The sequence below is a fragment of the Lagenorhynchus albirostris genome, chromosome 12 (genome assembly GCF_949774975.1).
Source record: "Lagenorhynchus albirostris chromosome 12, mLagAlb1.1, whole genome shotgun sequence".
Lineage (NCBI taxonomy): Eukaryota > Metazoa > Chordata > Mammalia > Artiodactyla > Delphinidae > Lagenorhynchus > Lagenorhynchus albirostris.
In genome coordinates, this window is record NC_083106.1 from 86,583,819 (window position 1) to 86,602,013 (window position 18,195).

General features: G+C 34.0%; 1 protein-coding gene across 1 annotated transcript in view; it reads left to right on the forward strand.

Moving 5' to 3' along the window:
- The window catches only part of EYS (eyes shut homolog), a 1,671,360-nt gene that overhangs the window by 555,651 nt on the left and 1,097,514 nt on the right, over positions 1–18,195 (forward strand). The window lies entirely within an intron of this gene.

The following is an 18,195-nucleotide window of genomic DNA, read 5'->3' on the forward strand; positions in this document are numbered from 1 at the left end:
TAACAAATATTTAAGAAACAAATGAATGGTAACATCAGAAAATGTTGAGTAATAAATCTTTTAGATCTTAAAAATATAATTCAACTGAAATAAAAGTGATAGTATTTACACATTTTAAAAGAGCCAATCTTTCAAAGATTTTGAAATACATCATTTTTTCTATATGTAATATGGGTATTTAAAAAATCTATGGTATTAGAGCTATTTCTAAAATATACACAAGGATTATAATTAACCACAGGGTTTTATTAAATAAATGAAATCAAAATTAATGATGCTTTTAGTGAAGCTTGTCTAATGATGTCAGTTATCTAATGAAAGTTCATTGTGTGACAAATGTTAATTGGAGTTAAAAGGCCAGGAAATATACACAAATAATTAAAACCTACTTATTCTGAATATATGTTTTCAAAAGCAGAATCTAATTTTGTGTGATTTACTAACATGGATTAGGAATTTTCTGGAAACTCAAACAAAGGAAGTTTAATTGTCTCTATTATAAAAGGTTCAGTGATGAAAACAGCTCACTTCAGTAAGTGAATATTGGACCACATACTATAATAATTTACTTAACATCTAAGAAACAGCTCCTGATTTAGAAAATAACAGAATCCCACTAATGAGACAGACATGTATAGAGAACGTTCTAGAACATTACTAAGGGAAGGGAGAAAAAGCTTTCAGATTTCATTGACAAACAAACATTTAAATGGGTTCTGAAGGCTGGACAGCATTTTGGTTTACATGTCACAAGCCGACCTGACTACTAACCTGAAAAAAGCTGAAGAAAAGGGATGGAAAATCTGTGGTTCCTACTACAGGCCAGGCTTAAAAGCACTTGTCACACTGTATCTCAGTAAACTGTTAAGCATTATTTCCAGCTTACTTGTTGAGGAGACAAGCCATATTTTAATAAGTTGTCTGCAGTCAAAAGGGTCATAAAAAATTTGTGACTGAAGTCCAGATGTGACATTTTTCTTAAGCATGTAACTCACTCTGCAGAAATACAAGGTAAATACAAATCAACCAACAAATATTCTGTAAAATTTAAATCCTAGGAAATCAGTCATCTAAAGCTGAAAATAAAATATAACATATGGTTTCTGGTATTCCTATGCCTCCACATAAATATCTGGATTTTATTGACACATTGAATGATAGCTATATCCTATATTGATTTACTAATAGTAAGTATTTCTCCTTTCCCAAGTATTTTCTCCTTTTTAAAGTTCTTTCAAATCCTCTACCAAGAAAGAAAACTGACCTCCTTATTCAGGCATATATAAGCATTTCTGGAATATGAAAATAACAAACCAATTATGTAAATATTAATTAATGATGAAGTGAGGTTTTCTTTTCATTTTAAAACTATTTCCCTTCTCTGTTTTATTCATGTTGTATTGAAATAGGAAAATTAACATGCTCAGTACAGTAGAGCCACTTTAAAATATTTATTGTATAATAGAATTTGTCATAGAAAAAAATCACAATTTTAATATCTTAAGGATATATTTTGATACAAATATAATACTTTACTATAAATTAAAGCTATAAATATGATCTAATAATATAGCTCAGTGGTAGAAATCCAGTATCAGAAAATTGTAGTTATAATGGCAAACAGAGCTTTAGAAGAAGGAGATTCTAACCATAAGGACTTTGAGCATATTTAACATTCCTTCAGTTGAGGAAGGAAAATTCTATTGCTTTAAATATTTTAAAGGTTACTGAATAAATAATAAACCATAGAGAAACATAGCCTATATTGGTATGTTAAGAGGGGAAAATAACCCAGATGAGCTATTCACTTTTATATATCTATTTTATAAAATGGCTTCCAAACAGTTTTGGTGAGGTAAACAGAACCCAAGGTCTAAGAGAGACAATCCAAATTTCTTGATGCCCTTAGGATACAGATAATCAACTAGAAAAGGATTGTATTAAATCATCCCCTAAGAGATAAAGAGCCAAGTTTTTTTAAAGTGCCTACTTTATAAGTAAATACTAAATATACATGAGAAAGATTTGATTAAGTATGATGATATTGCCAGACTGATGTCAGGTATTTTAATGAGCATTCAGAGACTGGATTATAAGAGATAGGCAGTTTGCTAAATGTAGCATGGTAATAAAAGTAAGATTAAAATAAATAATCTAACAAAGGAGCAAAGCCAAATTGTTTTCTGGTGATATATCATAATCTGTTAGTTAATATCTTAAGTTGATTACTTAATAAGAATCTCAAACTTAAACTTATCTGTAACAGATTTTGAAAATTTTGCCTCACTTCTACCCCATCTCAGTAAAAGCTCTCCATCCCCCATTCCATCTATTACCAAGTCCAAGTTCGTACTGCTCTTGCACAACAGTCCAGTAAGTTGAGAGACAAGGTGCTGGGGCAAGGAATAGCTGCTTTATTCAAAAAGTCAGCAAACTGAGAAGATGGGAGAGTATTGGCCTAAAGAACCATCTAAACTGGGAATAAAAATCAGACTTCTTTTATGTTACAGGAAAGGGGAAGCAAGAGAGTTCAAGACTAAAGGGTAAAAGTGGAGTGCAGACTCTTTGGAGTCACATGGCCTTTAAGGAAAGCATAACATTTCTTTGTTCTTCTGCCTGCTTATGTAGGCTGGATCCCAAATCTGCAAAAACTTCAAATTGTTAGTAGTTAGTTTTACTCTACCATTCTTATCTCCATTTATTAGCAAGGTTTCTGGGCTGAAAGCAAACCTATCTATAACAAGTAGTAGCCATGAGAAGCTCCAGACCCTGGGATGGGAACTTTCTTCAGGCAACTTAATGAGATATTTGGGCACAAGCAACATTTCTCTAATATTTAACTCTTTATGTGAATAGCCAAAGTAATAGAGTGCATAAACTAAAGAATGAGGGAGGCAGTTACAACATGATGTTAGTTCTGTTCTTCCACTGTTTCAATTTCCCACTGTTAATACCATTCCACAATCTTGTGGGAAAGGGGAGATGACTGCTTTAACTACTTCCTGCTGAACAGGGGCAATGGAGGGGTGGAATAGAATTGATCAACCTGAAACTGAAAATATTCCTGTGTGCCTGGTTTCTATGTAATATTATGTGAATGTGGTGTAACACGTTGATTTATTTGTGGTTATTGCATCCCTGGTATACATCCCACCTTATCATGATGTATAATCATTTAAATGTATTGTTGAAGTTTGCTTTGCTAATATTTTGCCAAGGATTTATGCCTATATGTTCATCAGGGATACTGGCCTGTAACTTTCTTTTTTTGTAGTGGCTTTGTCTGGTTTTGTATCAGGGTAAAGCCAGCCTCAAAAAATGAGATTGGAATGGTTCAATCATCTTCAGTTTTTTTGAATAATGTAAGTACGATGAATATTAATTCTTTTTTAAAAGTTTAGTAGAATTCACTTGTAAAACTATCTGGTCCTGGACTTTTTTGTTGGGAGTTTTTTTATTACTGATTTAATTTCATTAGTAGTAGTCACTCTGTTCAGATTTTCTGTGTCTTCCTGACTCAATCTTGGGAGTTTGTATGTTTCTGGGAATTTATCTGTTTCTTTTAGGTTGTCCAAATTATTTGTTTAGTAATGTCTTATGATCCTTTGTATTTCTGTACTGTGAGTTGCAACTTTTCCTTTTTCATTTCTTATTTTATTTATTTCAGTCATCTCTATTTTTTTCTCGATGAGTGTGGGTAAATGTTTATCAATTTTGTTTATCTTTTCAAAGAAAGAGTTCTTAGTCTCATTGATCTTTTCTATTTTTTTTAAATTTTAGTCTCTATTTCATTTACTTCCATTATGACCTTTACTATTTCCTTCCTTCCACTAACTTTGATAGTAGTTAGTACTTTTTCTAGTTTCTTCAGATGTAAAGTTAGATTATTTGAGATTTTTCTTGTTTCCTCAGGTAGCCCTTATCACTTTAAACATCTTTCTAAGAACTGCTGGTTTTGCTGTGCATAGATTTTGAAATATTGTTTCATTTGTCTCAAGGTTTTTTAAATTTTCTCTTTGACGTCTTCAGTGACTTATCGATTGTTTAGTATCATGTTGTTTAGCCTCCAAGTTTGTGTTTTTTTCCAGTTTTCTTCATGTAATTGATTTCTAGTTTAATACTCTTGGGGTCAGAAAATATGCTTGATATGATTTCAGTCCTCTTACACTTATTGAGCCTTTTGTTTTTTTGCCTAGCATGTGATCTATCTTGGAGAATGTTTTATGTGCACTTGAAATGAATGTGGATTCTGATGTTTTGGGGTAGAATGCTGTCTCTCTCTCTCTCTCTCTCTCTCTCTGTCTCTCTCTCTCTGTCTGTCTTGTGGACACACAGCAAGATGGCTGTGATCTGCAAGCTAGGAAGACATGACTATCACAACCTGACCATGTTAGCATCTGATTTCTCACTTTCAGTCCAGAAATGTCTGAAAATAAATTTCTGTTGTCTAAGCCACCCTCTCTATGGTGTTTTGTTCTGGTAGCCTGAACAGACAAAGACATAGAATTATAATGTTTCCCCATAAAGCCTTTATTTATAGAGTAAAATGTATCAGAGGGAAAGGAATATTGACAGCTAAAGAAAGAGGCTCGGTGACAGTCAAGTGCATCCATAGCTTAAAAGCCAAGGGAAAGTGAGTACCTGAAAACATATCATACGAGGAGTTCTTTAGGATATTTAGGAGGGAAATAATTAACCAGCTGAACTCTACACTGTGGTATAATAGACTTTTTGTCTCTCTCATCTCAAATAATGTTAACAGCAAGTGAGAACCAAACAAAAATTATCTTATCTATCTCTCCAGATCTACCCTATGTTTTCCCATACTTTTGTATCAGTGTCCTAGGGCTGCTGTAAAAATGTACCACACAATAGGTGATTTAACACAACATAAATTTATTCTCTTACAGTTCTTGTGTCTAGAAGTTTGAATACAAAACTTCAGGTGTGCCATGCTCCTTCTGAAAGTTCTAGGGAAGAATCTGTTCCATGCCTCTCTCCTTCTTTCTGGTGATTGCCAGCAATCCTTGGCTTCAACCACAATCTCTACAGTGAGACCATTCTCTCAAATTTCACTGATTACCTCCATCTACAAAAATCTATGCACATTTTTCAATATTCATGTAACTTGGTCATTTGACCACTCCTTCTTTCTGGATTTTTTTTTTCTATAACCCCATGTGTTACTACACTTTATCTCCATTCCACTTCTGCCACTTTTGGGATTTGTCTCCTCCTTTTCAGGCTCAATCACCTCTTCCCTGTTATTATCTCCTGAAGTTTAAGAATTACCCTAAGTTATTGCTTTATTCATTTTATATCCATCCACAATTTCCATCTATATGCAGTTACTTGCATGTTATTGTCTCAATGCCTTGTTTCTTCTCTGAATCCCAGACTCTTGGAAACAACTTAATTGACATCTTCTTTTGGATATTACCAAACCACCACAATATTAACAAGTTAAAAATAGTTGAGTTTTTAACTTAAAACAGTGAAAGGCACAAAAATCACCCAGATGTGCCAACCATGAATCTTGAAAATTTTCCCAATACTGTCTTCATCCCTTTTACCATATCCAGTTCACAACAAAGTTATGTTGGTTGATAACCTAGATATCTCAAAAGGAACCATGTTTCTGTATCCCTACCTACCATCACCAACCTAGTCTGATATTCTATTGTATATCCTTCAGCTTTTTGATCACCTTTGATCTCATTTACCTTTATCTGCATTGTAACTAGTGTAATTTTATTTTCACTACTAGTTTCAAGCATGTCATCACTATGCTGAAAAAGCTTTAATAAATTTCAGTTGTTCTATCTATCTATCATCTGTCTATCTATCATCTATCTATTACAAGTTCTGTAATGTTTCTGCATATTTTTTCATCTAATCTTCTACACATTTCTCCTGACTTTGTTTCCTCCAGATATTTTTATCTTATTTCTGTCTCTAACAGACCTATGCTTATTTCTGAAAATCTCATCCCTTCCCCATTCACTTAGATAACTTCTACCAGATTTCATTTAAAGTTACTTCTTCAGGGAAGGCCCTCTTTGACACTTAAGAATTACTCTAATGGGTGCTTCCACAGCATTATTCACCTTCACTTCATGGCACTTTTTCACTGTTTAAATTTTAAACATATTTATGTAATTCATTGCTTACCAAGTACTCCCTACTAGAATGTAATCTCAAAGAAAGCAGAGAGATGCCTGTTTTTGTTTGCTGAATAGAGTATCATGGAATAGGCTTGCTATTAATGCTGATTCAGTGCCACAGAATGAATGAATATGGATGGGAATTTGGAAAAAAAACTCTTTGACTTCAAAAATGTTGGTAAATTATAGGCAAACATATTTTAGGTTAATATAGAAAGAATGTTCTGCCATATACTCTTGCTTATAAATAAAATACACTTCCTAGAGAGTCAAATGTTTACAAGAAAAATTAGTCATTTTATTACTTATGATATGTCAAGTGGTTTTAAACATTAGCACTTTTATTACTGCCAACAAGCATGCATGGGAGACATAATTAAACTCAATTTTTGCAGATAAAGAAAGACTCTTGTGATAAGAAAAAATTTAGGAGTGACTCCCCATAAATATTGCCTTAGTAAAAAATCTCCTTCCCTTTGACTGTGAGTGAAACCTGTGAATATGATGAGATATCACTCCCATGATTATGTTAAATTATATGGAGAAATGAAGATTATCTGGACAAACCTAATTTAATTATATGATCAATTTAAAAGCAGAAAGTTTTCTCCAGATGGTTAACAGAATGGGAAGCCAAAGAGATTCAAAGGATTTGACCTGTTCTTGCTTGCACAGAGGATGGAAGGGGCAACATCAGAAGGCATGCAAATTTCCTTCCAACTAGTGGCCACGGCTGACACCCAGCAAGAAAATGGTGATGTGTATGGAGCTGAATTTTACTAACAACCCAAATGAGTTCAGAAACCAATTTCTTCCCAGATCCTCCAGTTAAGAACCAGTTTAGGGTTTCCCTGGTGGCACAGTGGTTGAGAGTCCACCTGCCGATTCAGGGGACACGGATTCATGCCTCGGTCCAGGAAGATCCCACATGCCGCGGAGCGGCTGGGCCCGTGAGCCATGGCCGCTGAGCCTGCGCATCCGGAGCCTGTGCTCCGCAACGGGAGAGGCCACAGCAGTGAGAGGCCCGTGTACCGCCAAAAAAAAAAGAACCAGTCTAGTCAATACCTGACCCCAGTCTTTTGAGACCCTAAGGAAAAAACAAAAAAACAGTTGAACCCACCCAGACTTCTGCCCTGCAGAATTGTGAGGTAACAAATGGTTGCTGTTGTTTTAACTGGTAAAGTGGTGGCATTTTGATATGCAGCAATAATGAATTAATATATCTACTGAAGGTTAAATGATTCCCCAGATATCTTACATCTAAAATATAACAAAGGTAGGGCTAAACCCCAAGACCTTCCTGGCTTCGAATCTCTAACATTTTGCACTCATTCCACACAGCACTATACAAATCTGGTAGGGGCAAGAAAGAGGCAACAAAACAATGCAGGTGGATCAGAAACTACATATTTTTTTCTTGAGTCATAGATAATGTGGAGTGGTTTTCAAAAGTGGTTCAGTTGGCAATTAAGACATCCAAGTTCTCATCCTGGTACAATCATTAGCTTTATTATTTTTCTATGACTGACTTTTTTCTCAGTTAAAGGAAATCTTTTCTAGTTCCAATTCCTATTAATTCTCTTGTCTGTTTATCTTGTCTTTAGACAAGGCAGCCTTGAGATATTGAAACTATCCTGAGTTATTATTTGGTATCCCAAGAGTGTCCAGCATACAACTGACCATCTATACATATCATTATAGGTCTACGGAGGCTTTCCTACAGCTACCTTGTCAGTTCTTCCCTAGTAACTAGGAGGCAGCGAACAGACCTTCTGAGCTATAAAAGTGATCCATTTTATTTACATCACTGTAAACCTTGAAGCTCACTTTCCTCCAGGAACCTCTTGAAAAAAATGAGTCCTTTTGGATAAAATTTATTTTATCATCTAAAAACTCCACAGTTAGTTACTGAAGCTAGATGTGATATGAAAACACTAGGAGTTTTTCTTAGGATACAATTGAATTGTGATAATTGTACTTAAAAGTACTTTACATACTGTTGTTGACAATTCACTCCCACTGTTTATATAGTAAAAAAGATTACAGTGGAAAGCACTCTTCAAATGATAAAGTTATTTGTTTTACATCTTCTCGTTTTTCACATGACTTCTTTCTCATCAGCTTATCTTCCTGGCACACAGCTCCGCATACTGCCCTGACTTCCCCATTCCATTTCCATGTTGTCGTGGGTCAGAACTGTAGCAGCATAATATTGTACTTGGTAAATATGTTTTATTTTTTTCACTCCATTTCTTCCAGCTATAAGTCTGACCAAATCTACCTTCATCTGTTTCAGTAGGTGTGTGTAATATAATGAACTCTATTTTTCTAAGAATTTCAGAGACTTAAAAATAAATAGGTACACACCATTGTAAAGCAATTATATTCTAATAAAGGTGTTAAATAAATAAAAATTTTTAAAAATAAAAAAGTAAATAGGCATTAAAAACTTACTAACACAGAAACATAAGTAAGAGTAATTTGAACATTCTGAAAGAAGGCTTGTATTTTATAGACTGTATGAATGTTAATACACTGCTCTTTAACATGCTTTAAAATTTATTGTGACCTAAGCTTGTCATGAAAATGACATTCAACTTTTTATATGTTCCACATAGTGTGGATAACCATTATATTTTTAATGGTAAATGAAAATCATTAAGACAAATAATGTAGAGGGATTATTTTAAAGCCTTCTTAGCTTTACAATCACCAATACCATTTGTACATCTGCCAGCAAAAAATATTATAAGAGAATTCAAATTGCAAGATTCAAGATGTTCAGCGATTATATACAAAACCTATACAGAAATTTCTCACCTGATAAATAACATTGAATAAATTACCTAGGCACAGTCTGTGAGCTTTCATCTTCCTTTGGAACATTAAATATTGGTTACTATCATAGGAAGAATTTTACACTAAATGGACTTGCACTTTGATTCACAGTGGCAATCTCTGAATTTATCATTCTCTGCTTCTCTTTTTCTGTAGACCATTACCCAAGTCTATTTACACCAGCTGTATGCTCTTGTTCAGTGCAACTAAGACATTTAACCTCCAGCTCATACACCTGATCTACACTCCCTCCTCCCATTCCCATTCGAAAAAAGCTATTTGTCATAATTCTGTCTCCTGTGTCTGTTGATTGTTTGCAAACAGAAACCCATCATTATAAATCTGTCTCTTCAGTCTCCTAGCAATGCACTTAACTGAAATGATTTCCCCAGAAGTGCTTCTTCCTTTTACAATCTTTACTATAAAAGCAATTTTAACTCCTCATAAGCAATTTTTTAACCTGTGGATCAGTGCCGTTTAACTACAATTCAAGAGCAACTACTGAAATGTATATAAGTACCTGATTTTTGAATGATCAAAGCATAACCTTGGTCATGAAAAATTATTTAAAAAAATCATGATATGTTCATTCTTAAAATCTATGAAGAAATAAAAAAACAAATTTTAGGGGAAGTTATCTGAGAACTAACCAAATTATCTAATGAAAATTATCATACTCAAAATCATTTTCTCCATATACATTAAGGAGAAAGTAACAGGCATTTGTAGCAGGTACTGGGACTGCTGAAATGAAGTTTTAATGAGCGCAGAGACCTGCAAATGAATAATTAGCCTCAATGTGGTAACTGCTCAGACATATATACAAAAGAGGGAACTATCCATCCTAATGTATCAGAAAATTATCCAAAGATAACATGGCATATAAGTTCAAAGGAAAATACACTTTCACAATTGGAGAAGATAGAAAAAGGGAATCTAAGCTATGTCATGTGAGGAATTTTCAACGAGTATTAAGGAGAATTATTAGAGTTCCTTTCTGCAAGTGGTTCACAGTGAAGCTAAGAAGGTAGAGAAAATTTAAAGGGTATTATACTATGATACAATTTTTTTTTTGTAAAGAAGGATAAATCATTGAAAGTTATCAGGCAGAAAACATTAAAAATATTATTTGTGTTTTAATACAACATCAACATCATCAATAAGTTGATGTTGTGGAGGTTAGCGTAAATCCAAAAAGGATTTTGTTGAAATAAAGTGTTTAAAAAAACACAGTAGAGACATAGTGAACCTCTGGGCTAAGGCAGTTGTCAGGGAAATAGAAAAGAAGGTAGACCTAGAAGGTAACATTATAGAAAAGTTAGATATGGAATGAAAGGATTCACGGTTGATTTAGACTTTTCTAATTTGTGCTCCTGAAAAGAAAAGTGAAGATGGAGACATGTGATGTGAGAGAATCCATAGCAACTGTTTAAGGGAAACATTTTCTTATCATTTTAATCATTTAAGTATACTAATCATATGTGTTAGAATTTTTGTAATACAGTTAGCACTCTGTATCTGTCGGTTCTGGATTCAACCAACCATGGATGAAATTCAAAGAACGACTCCATTTTATATAAGGGACTTGAGCATCTTCAGATTATGATACTTACAAGGAGTTGGGGGGATGGTTCTGGAGCCAATTCCCTGTGGATACCAAGGGACAAACGAAAATCGATTTTTTTCTGAGCTGAAAATTTTTCTCCAGTTTAATTGAAATATAATATAATTGACATACAACAATATACAAGTGCACAACAAAATGACTTGACTCACATATATTGTGAAATGATTACTAAAATAAGTTTTTAAACATTATCTCACATAGTTACAACAAAAAGGAAGATTTTTTTTTCCTTGTGATGATAACTCTTAGGATTTACTTTCTTAATGACTTCCAGATATAGCCTACAGCACTGTTCACTATAGGCAACATGTTTACATTACATCCTTATACTTGTTTATCTTATAACTGGAAGTCTGTACCTTTCCACCACCTTCATCCAGTCTCCCCTCCCCCACACACCCTACCTTAGGTACACACAAATCTGATCTCTTTTTCTGTAAGTTTGGTTGTTTTTTGTTTTTATTTAGATTCCACAGTGTACAGTATTTGTTTTTCTCTGTCTGACATATTTAACAGCATAATACACTTAGGTCCATCCATGTTGTTGCATATGGCAGGATTTCTGCCTTCTTCTTTTTCTCATTGAAGTGTAACTGACATACAAAGTTATATCAGTTTCAACTGTACAATGTAGTGATTTGACATTTACATACATTATAAAATGATTATCACAATTAAGTCTACTAACCACCTGTCAGCATTCAAAGTTATTACATTACTACTGACTATATACCCTACTCTGTACATTACATCCCCATGATTTATTTACTTTATAACTGGAAGTTTGTGCCTCTTAATCTCATTCATCTATTTCCCCATCCCACCACCCTCTCCTTTCTGGCAACCACCAGTTTGTTCTCTATATCTATGACTCTATTTTTGTTTTGTTGTGTTCATTCATTTGTTTTGCCTTTTAGATTCTACATATAAGTGAAATCACATAGTACTTGTCTTTCTCTGACTGACTTATTTCACTTAGCATAATACCATCTAGGTCAATCCAAGTTGTTGCAAATGGTAAGATTTCCTTCCTTTTTAATGACTGAGTAATATTCCATGGTGGTGGTGGTGGTGGTGGTGGTGGTGGTGTGTGTGTGTGTGTGTGTGTGTGTGTGTGTGTGTGTGTGATAACTTCTTTGTCCATTGAACCATTGATGGACACTTAGATTGTTTCCACGTCTTGGCTGTTGTAGATAATAATGCTATGAACATGGGATTGGAGATATCTCTTTGACATAGTGTTTTTTTTTTCCCTTTGAATATATACCCAGACATAAAATGGCTGGATCACATGGTAGTTCTATTTTTAGTTTTCTGAGGAACTCCCAAACTGTGTTCCATAATAAATTAATTTTTAATTGGTAATCATATTTTTACCTGTATTTTATTTTGAATAAAATAATAGGAAACTAAAATATATTTCACATTCACTGCATATAGAAACTGTAATACTTCCCTCAAATGCACTGCACTAGCACATTAAACAATCCCTAATCATAAAGTAATTACACTAATATGAAAATAAGTGGAGATATCTCAATTTAGATTAAAAAAGTTCTTATCATTGAAATATTAGTTAACAATTTCTTTGATAAAATATAACAACAGGTAGTGAAGCTAAGAAATGTTTCTATATTTCTATTAAAGATAACATTGTATCATCTTTTATATGTCAACTATGAATTCAAACTGTGAAAGATCCTATAAGACTAAAATTTTTCCACTTACCCTTGCAAAAGCCTGCCCCCAAATTGTTCTTTCCCATCCCTCTTGCTAAACTCAAATTGTCTAACTAACAGCTACTGGACTGTTACACCATCCTGGCTGCTCCTGCTTCCTTGTCCTGTGACTAACACATCCTCAGGTTCCCTGTAACTTCTGAGAATGTGAACAGTACTCAATTCTAGGAACAACTTGAACTCTAAATAATTTCCATCAATCTTTAATCTTCCTGCAGAACACACTTCTTAGAGCTGTTCTCTTGTGTCACAATGTTTTAATAAAAGGCTTTAGATAATGGCTTTGCTGTTTTGTTTGTTTTTTTTTTAATTTTCCTTTCACAAAGCTCATTATTGGTAGGATAAGTTTTGATTTACTTTTTCAATACTAGTCAGAAATAAAAGTGTGGATTCTGCTCTTTACCCTTGGTGATGTATAATCACTGAAAGGCTTTGACCAGGGAATGGCTATACAGGAACTACTTCTATAAGACAATTGATTTAAAAATTCTGTGAAACATAGGTTAAGTTGAAGAGAATCCAAGAAGTCTTCCAGATGATTTTAAATATACAGTAAATAGGGACCTGATTTGGACTTATGACAGTGGAATGGAAAGGGAGGGATAGTTATGTAATGAATAATGCAGCAGACTTATGAAAGGATTAGAAATAGAATTTACCTCTATAGTTTTGAGCATCAAATAATTTACATTAAAAAAGGAAAGTCAGAAAAGGAGAAGAGAGGTTTCCCTTTTTGGGATGAGGAGAGTGGGATGTTGATCAGAAAGAAATGACAGAGGAAAGTATTGTTTTAAACTTGAAAGTAAATTTATGCAGGGGATTTCAAGTAAGTCATCAAAATTGAGGGCATGAGGCTTAAAACATAGAAATGATGACAGGTGAGTATTTGTGAGTTACCTGTACAAAAAGGATGTAGAGTCAAGATACTTCTGAAAGGATTGGAAGGAAAGAGGGAAGAAACCAGAGAGGAAAGGACTAAGAGTAGACAGAAATGAGAGAAATTAGTCTATTGGAAGAAACTTGAATAAAAAAAAAACTGTGTTTCATCAGATCTAAGTGCCTTCATTTGTGTGACTCACCATTTATTTTATACACCATAAAGAGGGGAAAAGATATACCAAAATGTACATCTTAGAATCAAAGAAATACAGTGTGTTTAGGATACAACAGGGAGATGGCTATGAGTCCATCATAATTATCAATAAAAGAGTAAGTATTTTATAAAAAATAGTTTACGATGATGAGTCCCATAAGGTGTAAATCTGTGTATAGCTTGTGAGTAGATGTCTGTAAACAAAAAATCATTTGAAGTGAAAGAGGCTGAAACTTCGATGTGAAAGTCATCTCAAGCCATGGCTGTTGTAAGAAGCAGGCAAGGAGGTTGGGAGAAGGTGGTATACCTGTCTGAATTAATTTCCAAAGGGAACTACCATCATGACTGTGTTAGAATAAAGGTCTGAAAGTGGGACAGGAACTCTGCTAGCCTCTTTCTCCTGTTCGAGACTGTCCAAAAGAAAGACAGAACAGCTTCCTCTGGAGAAAATTTCAAAAACATGTCATCAAGAAAAAGCAAGGTGGACTTATGAGAGGTTTCAGTTAGAATTAGAAGGAGGGTCCAGGAAAAAGTTTAAATAGGAAGGAAAGTTTCTTCACATGGACAGGAGACAGACTTACTTGCTCAAAAATGGCTGAACATCTAGTATTACTTGCATCTATTTTCCCTGACCTTTTACTGTCCTATACTAGGAACATTTGTCTCATTCTTTAGTTTAAATAATGTCCTCCTAACAAATATTTTTATCTTTATGAAAATTATCTCAGTGTTAATTGTAAGACAAACACTCTTAACATTAATGCACTGAATAGTAGTTCTACTGATAGACAGCAGTAGATGCAAGTACTAATGATGCTTGGTGAACACTGATTTACGGAAAGTTGCCTCATCAATTCCTGGGGTTTATGTAGAACTTGTTTTTTGCAATTTCAGACCGTTCCTCAAGTGCCAGAAGTTTAATAGAAGGCTCTGGAATGAGGATAATTGGGTTGAAAATGTTAATCCTAGTCTTCTGAAAAAAGTGTTTGACAGTGATGTGTTGGCAAATGTTTAAAAACTAGCTTTCTGAGGGAAAAAGTCAAGCTCCTGATTCATAGTGTTTTCTGATTTCTGGGGTGTACATATGACCACCACCATGACTGATTTCAAGCCACCAACAACCTGACATTCACTGGCCCATAAAACTGAAAATTTTACAGTTGACTCTTGCGAATGGGCGTCAGCTGGGTGTCACATCGCTTCATGCTGATATATCAAAGCAATATCATTTCAAAGAAAAAGTCCTGGAGTTTGTAATGAAAGATATAGACACTGGTCCTATCTCAACTTTCCACTAGTCTTTTAAGATCTGGTGAACAGGAACTATCTTACTTCCTTCTGCTTCCCATTATTTACTTCCTACTAGCTATGAGATATCCACAAGAAGGATGGTTAGAAAGATGGCAAGGTAGCTACTATTATTATTATTTCTATTTGTCACAAAAGAAATTGAAAAAAAAATTCAAGGTAAATAATTAGACTTGGGCAATAGAGTAATAGAGATCAATCTTTAAAATTACTTTTATCTCAACACATTAATTTTAATTAAAATTATTTGCACTTCCAGGAAGGTAAAGTTAAATAACTGGTTCATAGAATTTATAAATGTGAACACATGGTTATAGGCTGCTCTGCCCCTCCAGGGGTTGGTCTGTGGATCAATCCTCTCTTTTTCTCTAGGTCTACATCATGGACTCTCAAAGGGGGTGGAGTATATCACTCCTTTTATGTGTATGGCACACATACCTGTGGCATTAAAATTTAATGGTGAGGTGTGAGTAGCAAAATAAAATATCCATAGAGACTCTTTTCATGATTTTTTTTATGTTGAAGCCCACTGGCTTTATCAGTACTAATAGAACATTCTGTGTTGATGGGTGTGTTCTATTCTGTGTCATGCATTACAGTAGCCACCGGCTACATGTGACTATTGAGCCATTGAGACGTGGATAGTGTGACTGTAGAAATGAGTTTTAAATTACATTTACTTTTAATTAAACTTAAATAGCTACCTGTATCTATTGCTGCAGTACTGGACAGCGCAGCTCTAGATCCTAGTGGAAAAACCTGATTTAAAGACACATATGGGTGTCATTTATGAAAAATTATTTAAGCAGTTAACTAACAGTTGCTACCAACTAGATTCTTCTTTTCATTACACTAAAACATCTGATATCAGTTGATTTATGATTCTCTATGCTACAGAATTTCTTTCAGTTCTCAAAAGACAGTAGGAGCCTGTGTAATCCCTGACAAATGAATCACAAAGTTGAGGTCTTGTCTTAAGGTGGGAAGGTTCTCGCCATCCTTCCCTTGGAAATTAAAAATATTCTGAAGGAATAAATAAAATACTCAAATAAAATAAGATATATGAAGGAGTCCAAAATGACATCCTTCCATCCAGTGGTTCCCATCTAGAACCCTACACACTAAATCAAATGTAAAAAGAAGAAATTTTCAAAGTCCATCATTTATTATTACTTTCATAACAACCTCAAAATTGCAAAACATTCAGAAATCAAAGGCTGCAAGATCGATTTTTATTACTTCAGTTTGTAATGGTTCATCTGATTGCACCTGTTCCAAGAGGCGAGACCAATTACCTTTTCTTACCCAATTCCTAGATAATGATATTTAATAGCATTCTATAAAAATAACAATAAGTAAGATCATTTTTCAGCACCATGCTAATCAACCTTACAGCAACACTATGTAAGTAGATGTTACGACTAGTTTACAGATAAAGTATAGCAAAATTAAGGTCACATATACTAGTTAATAGAAGTAGCAGAGGCAGGATTCTGAATCAATACCACTTGATACAAGATTTGTGTTCATAAACACAATTATGTAGGGTTACTCATCATGCAAGAAAGATAGAAGCACGCTGTTTAGAATGATCCTGATATGTTAGCTTATTTCTATTAAATATATGTGTATGTGCACACAAAGAAAACTAGCCACATACTCTAAACTCCTAAGGATGGAGAATCCAATTCTAGAAGAGAAGAATTATTTTGAAAAAGTGTAGTATTACCAATAATTGTTAAATAACAAGCTTATTTGCACTGTAAAGTTTTACTAGAAATGAACATTACTATATGTAGCATAATATATTATAGTCACAGTGCATAAAATTTAAAAAAAAAGTAAGGTAATTTTTGACATTTTTGCCATACTGAAATTGCAAAAAAAAAAAAATCATTGTGTGACTGAGTCTACAAAAAACATACGTTAGATTGGTGATTATCTAATGACTAATGAAATTTATGTATCCAATCTAACTTTTCAAACTGAAATAATGGGTTTTCATTGTATTTATAGTGAACTAAGGCAAAATTAATTCAATGTGATTGCACTGGATCAATGCAGCAGAAATAAGGGCAGATCTAGAAAGCATAGCAAAATGTGTTTAATTACAAGATGTTAACCATCAAGAATAATGATAGAATTTTTGTTGTGGATAGAATATATGATTGATAATATCTCAGATGGAGATGAAAATCAATCCTGGTACCTCAATTTATATATATATATATATATATATATATATATATATATATATATATATATATATAGTTCTCTGTTTCTTAATATTGAAGTTCCTCAAGTACAGATTACAGTAGCTAAGGGTTTATATGTAAGATGCAAAGAAGTGTATTACAGGTAGAGAGGCAAGCATTAAAGAAAATCACAAAGTGGTTTATAAGGAAACAAAATGAGAGAATTTCACTTCTTTTGTCCCATATATATCCATAGAAAGTCTAGGGAAAGATGAAGTATACCTATTCTTATAGCATTTATTTAATGAAGTAAAGATATATAAGCTGTTTTATATATATATATATATATATATATATATATAGAGAGAGAGAGAGAGAGAGAGAGAGAGAGGGAGAGAGAGAGAGAGAGAGAGAGAGAGAGAGAGAGAGACTCAGTACATAATAACTCAGTCCACTTTGTTACATTTCTTTTGTTATTATAAAACACTCAAATTCATTTCCCAAAGGAAAACAGTGCCTAATGACAGAAATTGTACTGTATCTGCAAGCCTGGTAGTAACATGTGTAGTTGTTCTATCCCCATTTAACCAGCACCAGCCACCCTTAAGTGAAGGAATATATGCAGAACTAGCCACCATTTGAAATGCTGTCCTTATAGGCTTCTGGACTTAGATCTTCAGACACAAGGAATTTATGTGAAAGGTTTTGCACATCAGCGTTAAGTTTGGCAGAAATCTATCCTGTTTTCTTATTCTGATGAATCAGTTCTCAATCTTTACATCAACCTGAGGTTTATTTTGATGAGAAATTGGTTGAAAAAATGGGACTCCATTCTTGTATCATCAGATTGCCCAGAATTTCTTTTGACTAGGGCTATTTCACAAGAGCTAAAATCATCAGGGCTATGTTTTCCCCTCCTCTTTTACAAGAGTGATGTGGCAGTCACATAACAAGAAGTGTCAGAAAGGTAGGATCCAAACTGCCATGTCCCTGAGAAGACCAAATAAAGGTATTTTCAGATTTATAGTCTCAAAGAACAAGCTAGCTAAGTGCTTTTCTTTTCTGTAAAAGAAAACCTGCAGATGTACTGGAAATGTAGAAAACCACTACCAGGTAATGAAAGAGAGAATTCTTTTTTTTTTTTTTTTTTGCTGTACTTGGGCCTCTCACTGTTGTGGCCTCTCCCGTTGCGGAGCACAAGCTCCGGACGCGCAGGCTCAGCGGCCATGGC